This window comes from Lupinus angustifolius, chromosome LG13 (genome assembly GCF_001865875.1).
Source record: "Lupinus angustifolius cultivar Tanjil chromosome LG13, LupAngTanjil_v1.0, whole genome shotgun sequence".
NCBI classification, from domain to species: domain Eukaryota; kingdom Viridiplantae; phylum Streptophyta; class Magnoliopsida; order Fabales; family Fabaceae; genus Lupinus; species Lupinus angustifolius.
Genome location: NC_032021.1, coordinates 9,760,604 through 9,768,646, shown reverse-complemented (window position 1 = coordinate 9,768,646; position 8,043 = coordinate 9,760,604).

The following is an 8,043-nucleotide window of genomic DNA, read 5'->3' as shown; positions in this document are numbered from 1 at the left end:
TGGAGTACTTTTGGCGTTGGCAAACATCACACGCCTCGACATACTGCTTCACATAACCACGCATGCCATCCCAATAGAAAAAACTCGAAACCCGCTTGTAAGTGCGGAAGAATCCGGAATGACCCCCGACTACACTGTCGTGGCACTCAGCTAAGATCAGAGGTAACTTGTCAGATGTCTTGGGCAGAACAAACCTCCCTTTATACAACAAGCGCCCTGACTGAAACTGGAACCCCAGATGAGACTCGAGATTTTCTACCAAATCCTGGATCACCTTCCTCCACTTCGGTTCCTACTGAACCTCTTGGAACCACCCCTCAGCATCTCCAACATTAATCACTGAGAGTGCCGAATAATAGGCCTTTCTCGACAACGCATCGGCCGCAGAATTCTCTCATCCAGGTTTGAACTGAATCTCAAAATCCAATCCAATGAGTTTTACTGCCCATTTAAATTGTTCCTCACTGAAAAGCCTCTGATCTGTAAGAAATTTCAAACTTCGTTGATCCGTTTTAATAACAAAGTGACGACCCAACAAGTAATGCTTCCACTTCTGCACGGCTTGAACCAACGCCATCAACTCTCGTTCGTAAACAGACTTCTGTTGGACTCTAGCCGATAACCCCTTACTCCAGAAAGCTAAAGGGCGACCTTCTTGCATCAACACAGCCCCAATTCCCCTATTAGAAGCATCGGTTTCTAACACAAAGGTCTTCGAGAAGTCGGGCACAGCCAACATCGGTAAACTGATCATGGCCCCCTTGAGGGTCTGAAAGGCCTGAGTGGCTTCTTCAGTCCACACGAAGTTATCTTTTTTCAATAAATCCGTGAGAGGTTTGGCAATTCTCCCGTACCCTTGCACAAAGCTACGGTAATAACCTGTGAGGCCCAGAAATCCCCTTAAACTCTTCACATCACGGGGTATGGGCCACGAACTCATAGTGGCCACCTTAGACTCATCCGCGGCCACTCCAGAACGAGAGATAATATGTCCCAAATACTCTAAACTGGGTTTAGCAAAACTACATTTCTTCCGGTTGACTTTCAACGCATGGTCCTGCAACGCGGTCAACACCTCCCTCAACTGCCTTTCGTGAGATTCCTCATCAGGACTGTAAATCAGAATATCGTCGAAGAAAACCAAAGCAAATCTCCGCAAGTATGGCCGTAATACCTCGTTCATGAGGGCCTGGAAGGTCGAAGGTGCATTCGTGAGACCGAATGGCATCACAACAAACTCGTAATGACCTTCATGGATTCGAAAAGCAGTCTTCTCCACATCCTCACTGCGCATCCGAATCTGATGATACCCAGATTTCAGATCTAATTTGGTGAAAACTACAATCTCATCCAATAACTCCTCAATAATCGGGATAGGGAATTTATTGGGAATGGTCACCCTGTTGAGGGCCCGATAATCGACACAGAACCTCCAACCCCCGTCCTTCTTTTTCACCAAAATGACAGGACTGGAATAAGGACTGATGCTATGCTGAATCACCCCCGACGCCAACATCTCCCTAACCAAGCCTTCGATTTCGGTTTTCTGGTAGTGAGGATATTTGTAAGGTCTAATATTGGGGATAGCTGCCCCCTCAACCAGATATATGGCATGATCCTGCCTTCGTGCTGGTGGTAAACCTATAGGATCGGTGAATAACTCTTCAAAATCCTTGCAACTTGCAACATACGGATCGACGTGCTCTCAATCCCACCCTCTCTCAGATCTAATGATTCACAACGCATGATCAACCCTTCCCCTTCTGCTCGAATGACCTGCAACAGAGCACCATATGAGACCTCGGTTTTGGCTAAGGCTGGATCTCCGCTAATACAGATTGACTTCTGGCCTTGCTTGATCGTGAGTTCCAATTTACCAAAATCAGCTTGGACCTCACCCAATCCCGATAGCCACTCCAAACCCAACACCAGATCAACCCCTTTGAGACTGAAGAGGTAAAAGTCTTGGGTCACTTCCAGATTCTGTATCTGGAAAGACAAGTGCGCCCACTTCCCCCTACATTTCACCTTACGCCCATCTCCTACCTCCACCATATAAGAGGGAGTATTCTGAACCAATAGTCTCAACTCCTGCACCACCTCATGAGCTATGAAGTTGTGAGAAGCCCCACAGTCAATGAGGACGACTACCTTTCTTCCCTTTAACATCCCTTCTACCTTCCATGAACGGGTCGTAGTGAACCCCCCTTTCGAGCTCATTCTGCCTAGAACGCCCCCATGGAATGCATTTCCGTCAAGAACTCCGGCGTTGAAGTCATTTCCATTGCACGCTCCTCCATGGAATTTGTCTCCCTCGTGAAGCACACCTCTGCGAAATTCGTTTCCGTCCAGAACACCGGCACGGGATTCGTTTCCGCCATAAGCTCCTCCACGGAATTTGTTTCCGTCGCGAATCTCTCCCTTAAGCTCTTCTCTGCCTTGAACCTCACCACCGCGACAGAATCCTAGGTTACGGAAATCTTCTCCTCCGCGATTCTCACTGGTGCGTGGTTCCCTGCTTCTTCTCTCACCATTGTCTTGGCAAATACCACCGTGAACTGAACTGGCGGCGTCGCCGCCGTGTTCCGCGTCGGCATTGAAGCCATAACGCTCCATCTTCGCCGACATCTCTACCATTTGCTCCTCATGCTTCTTCACTAGGGATTCCGCAAATTCCAACATAATTCTCATCTCTTCCCTTTCTTGTTCCCAATCATCTCCGGAACGTGACATACTTCGAGTCTTCATGAATTTACGGTGAATCGGCAGCGGCTTTCAGGGCACCGGAATCGGTGCTCTGATACCAGTGATAACACCGGCACAGAATTACCAAAAAGAAGAAGGAATTTCACAATCGATTCGGAATCAATTCGATTCCGAATACTAATACCTCGTTTATTGCTTAAAGAATGGAGAAGATTACAAGATGAATTCTAATTGATTCCCCGAATCAATTACACGTTACAAGATTAATTCCCTGAATTAACCCCTCTCCTCTACTCAATTCTCAAAAGATGAATACAATGATTCCCCCAATCCCCTATTTATATTTTTCCCCCTTACTCCTACACTGCTACGGCAGTTACAATAGCCCCCTCACACTGCCACGTGGCTGCCACGTGGCCTCCTATGATACACCCTAGTGATGAGTGGTTTCCCCCTCATCCTATCACATTCTCATTCTATATATCATGAGACCATGAATACTCAAGAGAATATATGCAAACACATTGTGGAGCTCGTGTGCTCTCTCTATGATTGTCGTCAACCGTTATACGATTTAGAGGAGTTATAATCCTAGAAAATAGTTATGAGATGATCAACTTGTTATATGGAAAGTTCTTCGTTTGATAACAAAAATAGTTTCAACAATTCAAAATAATTTTTTTAAAATCAAACTCTTTGAGAGTTACAAATTTAAAATTAGAATCATTGCGTGACCTAGGAAAAAAGACGCTAATCAAACTCATGTTTTCAACACCAAAGGTCGAACAAAAATGAAGGCTAACAATTCACAAGATGAAGGAATCTAGGTGTTGGCATGGATGGTGGGAAGATGAAAAAGTTTTTGTCATTGATCCTTATCTCCACCTCACCATAGTGTCTTGGAGGAAGACAAATCGTTCATAAACTATGTCATCCTTCTTGATGAAGATAATGATCCTTTAAAAACTGGTAGTCTGAGCCAATGATTGACATAATTGTATAGTAATTAATTGATTATGTTGTAATTCATAAACTTTGAATTTTATTTGGACTTATATTTATGTTACTTGAGACAATATCGTAATTAATTTGCATGACTATCTAATATTTTCTCTTCATTCATCCATTTTTTTCACCTCCGTTCTTACATATTTACATTTCTTCCATACCATTACGAACATCCATATTTTGTGTCCCATTTCTTTCCCCGATTTTTCACAAATCAATACACGTATCATAATTTTTTAAAGACTTTATCCAGATATAGGATACTTGAATATTTATCAATTGATTCTTTTGCAATACCTAATAATGATCCAATTGAGTTTGGTGATGGAGAAGATGGTCGAGGAGTAAAAGAAGAGGTAACGAAAAAATTGGAGGAAAACTAAGAATGGGTGGCTGATATGGTATTAGTATCCAAGAAAGGAGGGAAACTGAGAACATGCATAGACTACAGAGATTTGAACAAAGCAAGCCTAAAATATAATTATCTCATCAATCTCGTTGATATTTTGGTCGATGGTGTAGATGGGAATATCTTACCCAGACTTATGAACATAGATTCGGTTAAGATATTTTATGCCTAAAAAAATAAAATAAAATAAACTCGTTAGGTTGAAAACCCAAAAGGGCGACCTAAGCAAAATTTAGGGTATCAATAAAAGTTTGTAGGTTGAAAATTCAAAAGGGTGACCTAAGAAAAAGTTAAGGCAATTAAAAAAACATTTTTTTTCTTGCTAGTCTATCACACTAGGGACAAACCAAGATCCCCATATGTTGTGCATCAAGTGGGAACGATAAAAGTTTCGAGCAATGTGGGAAGAAGTATGAAGTTATGGGAAGAATCAAATAAAGCCAACACAATGGTCCGGTTATTCGGCTATCTCGGAAGAACAATTGATGAATAACAATTACCTTATACTAGGGCAAAAAAATTTTAACTTCTTCTAGTCTTATAAGACATGGATGAAAAGGTTTTACCCAAACCAATAAACACACACAATCAAGAGAGTTTATGCCTAAAACAATTAGAAACTTGTAATAAAAGAAAAACTCGTTAGATTGAAAACCAAAATGGTCAGCCTAAGCAAAAGCGAGGGTATGAATGAGAAACTTGTTAGCTTGAAAACCCAAAAGGCGACCTAAGCAAAAATTAAGGTATGAACCAAAGCATGTTAGGTTGAAAACCCGAAAGGGAAACCTAAACAAAAGTTAGGGTTTGACCCAAAGTTCCTCGTTATCTGTGTGTTCCCGTGGTCCTCCTTGTACACCGACCGCCCAATGGTCTAGTTTATGCCTTTGACCTTTTCGTGTCCTTTTTTGTATTTTGACTCTGAGTTCCTCACTATTTGTGTGTTCCCATGGTCCTCCTTGCACCCAGGCCCAAGTGGTCTCGTGTTGTGCCTTCGACCCCCTAGTGGTCTCATCTTTGCATCCATACCCTCTAGTGGTCTTGTGTTGTGCCTTCGGCTCTAGTGGTCTCTTCTTTGCACTCAGCCCCCCAATGGTCTTGTGATGTGCCTTAGACCTCCTATTAGTCTCATCTTTGCACCCGACCCCTAGTGATCTCGTGTTGTACCTTAGACCCCCAATGGTCTCATCTTTGCACTTAGCCCCCACCCCAATAGTCTCGTGTCGTGTCTTTGACCCTTCTGCGGTCTTTTTTTTTATCTAGAGTTCCTCGCTATTCGTACATTCCCGTGGTCTTCCTTGTACCTAGACCTCTATTGGTCTCGTGTTGTGCCTTTGATCCTTTCGTAGTCCCTTTTGTATTTTGACCTAGATTTCTTCGTTATCTGTATGTTCCCATGGTCCGACTTGCATCCAGATCCCAGCGACCTCGTGTTATATCTTTTACCCTCCAATGGTCTCATTTATCTTTGTATGAAACATTATATTTGAAACTTTTCCCAAGATGTGTTATTTCCTAGTCAAAATTTGGTCTTTTTATCTTTACTTCATTCTCACCGTGATAAAAAGACCACAAAAAAGTGGGTGGGCCCACAAAATTTCTTTCTCTCCACTTATGAAGAGAAAGTGAGCAAAGAAAGAGAAACTTTACCCGAACAAGGATATGTTGTCCCAAATGGTGTCCCAAACTATATCCTAAACCATATCAATTGAAAATGTTAATTAAAATTATAACATTTATTTTTAATTAATAATAAAATCACATTTTTCTATCTCTTTTCTTTATTTTAGGAACATTTTTGTAATTTGAACCATAATATCATCAATCTTTTCTTATCTTCTATCCAACCAAACAAAAGAGAAAGAGAATATAATATTTCTTTCTATTCATTTTATCTCATTATTCTCTTATACAAACATCACAAAAAATCAAATCTAGTTCTCCTCTTTCTCACCTCTTTCTCTCTTCTTATTCTCTTTTATCAACCAAATAAAGCCTTAAATAAGACAAGTAACTCTAATCCTAATTTGTAAGAAGGAGACAAACCTAACCAGATAAGAAGAAAGTAAAACCTATGTTCAAGAGAGTAAGCATCAACTAAAATAAAAAGGGGTCTCAATCTCTTCTTCATTCTTCAATCTCATTAATAGGTTAAAAAAGATTCATGGTATTCAGCTAAACCTCATTGTATATTGTGATATTTTTTTTCTTTTCTGAGTCTGTCTTGAGAGGAAGGTGTTTTAGGTGCTATTTGTTTTCATTTTTGATTGAACGTGATTCACACCTAATGTTTGATGGTGAACCACCATGCAACCGAGCTAGGATTCGACCCTGGTTTCGGGTATGATAGTGACTGGCAACCCATGTTGTTGGGTTGCCACCTCAGCCATGCCGAGGACCGCTGCACAACACCCCCGTCCACAACCACTCTGCGTTTCTACACGGAGGAAGGAACATGGGGATGCGGCCAAAGGAAACTCACGTTTTCAGGCGCTACTGCGTCTCGCGATATTCAGGTGGCTCCGCCACCATCAGCAATGAGTGTTGTCCAGCCGCATGAACAAAGTTGCCTCCCATTGCATCCCTAACTCCAAATCCCCAAATCTGTTGGGTACTAGTAAGGTAAATCACACCTAGAGGGGTGGTGAATAGGTGTAGCGGATCACTAGTCTCACTTTTTTGATGCGCAAAACAGAAAGTTGTTGCAGTTAATCTATCATGATTTGTGTTAATCGATTATGCACAGTTTGATTAATCGATTATACACAACTTTAATCGATTACACTGTATCTTAATATTCTTGAAAACATATTTCTTGGAATGCAAACAATGATATTAACAATCTTTATTGCCCTAAATTGATTCTTGATTTTACACTGATTATTAACACTTAGCACAAATCACAGAAATCAATCAAATCATAAATCAATAAAGACAAAAAGTTAAAAGTGATAGGGAAAGAGAAAGTGCTCAAAGATTTTTATCCTGGTTCATTTGCGGGTCCACTTGTAAACTACATCCAGACCTCCCATTCTGGTCTTTGGAGATTTTTCTTCACTATTAGAAAACAATCGTATGATACAATCATACTTCAAATACACCTAGCAAGAAAGTCCTTCTTGAACCCAATGAGCCTACTCGCTCGGTTTGACCTCACAATAGGGCTACTAGGATACCACACGTTCGCGATTCTGGCCCCAACCAAAGTTTCGCTCGATCAAAGATTGTCTGCCCCATGAAGACACACAATTCTCTTTTATGATGATATTAACACATCAAGAGAACCAATCCTTGTTTTTCACAATGTTTGCCAATGTATCGATGCACACTTAATGCGTGAATATAAACTCTGATCTCAGCTCTATAAACCTCTACAAAACTTTCACAAGAAGCCTAAAACTAAATGTGACGTAATGCACTGGTTTTTCAAATGAATGAAAATTATGGCACTTTGGGAAAGTTTCTCTCTCTTTTCTCTCTAAAAAACAATGCAAGATTTCATTTTCTTTGCTCAAAGAATAAGCAAGACGATGTGAAGTTTCTATACTGAGAATTTTGGTTTTCTTCCTCTCAATCAAAATTTTGAATCAATGAATTCTTCACATTAGTTGAAAAAATAGCTTTTATATGAAACTGATTTTAACTAATGATATTCAATTATGTACTAAGTTAATTGATTAACGTGCTTATGCAAAATAGTTTTTTGTTAAGACTTAATCAATTATTAATCTCTTTAATCGATTAATAAACCATAAATCCTAGGAAGTTAACCACTGTAACCTCTTTTAATCGATTATATCAATCCTTAATCGATTAACGAAATTCAACAAGATATAATCGATTATCGATCATGTTAATCGATTAATATATAGGAAAATGGTTTTCATTAATGCTTGGTTAACACTCTATATGATGAAAGAACA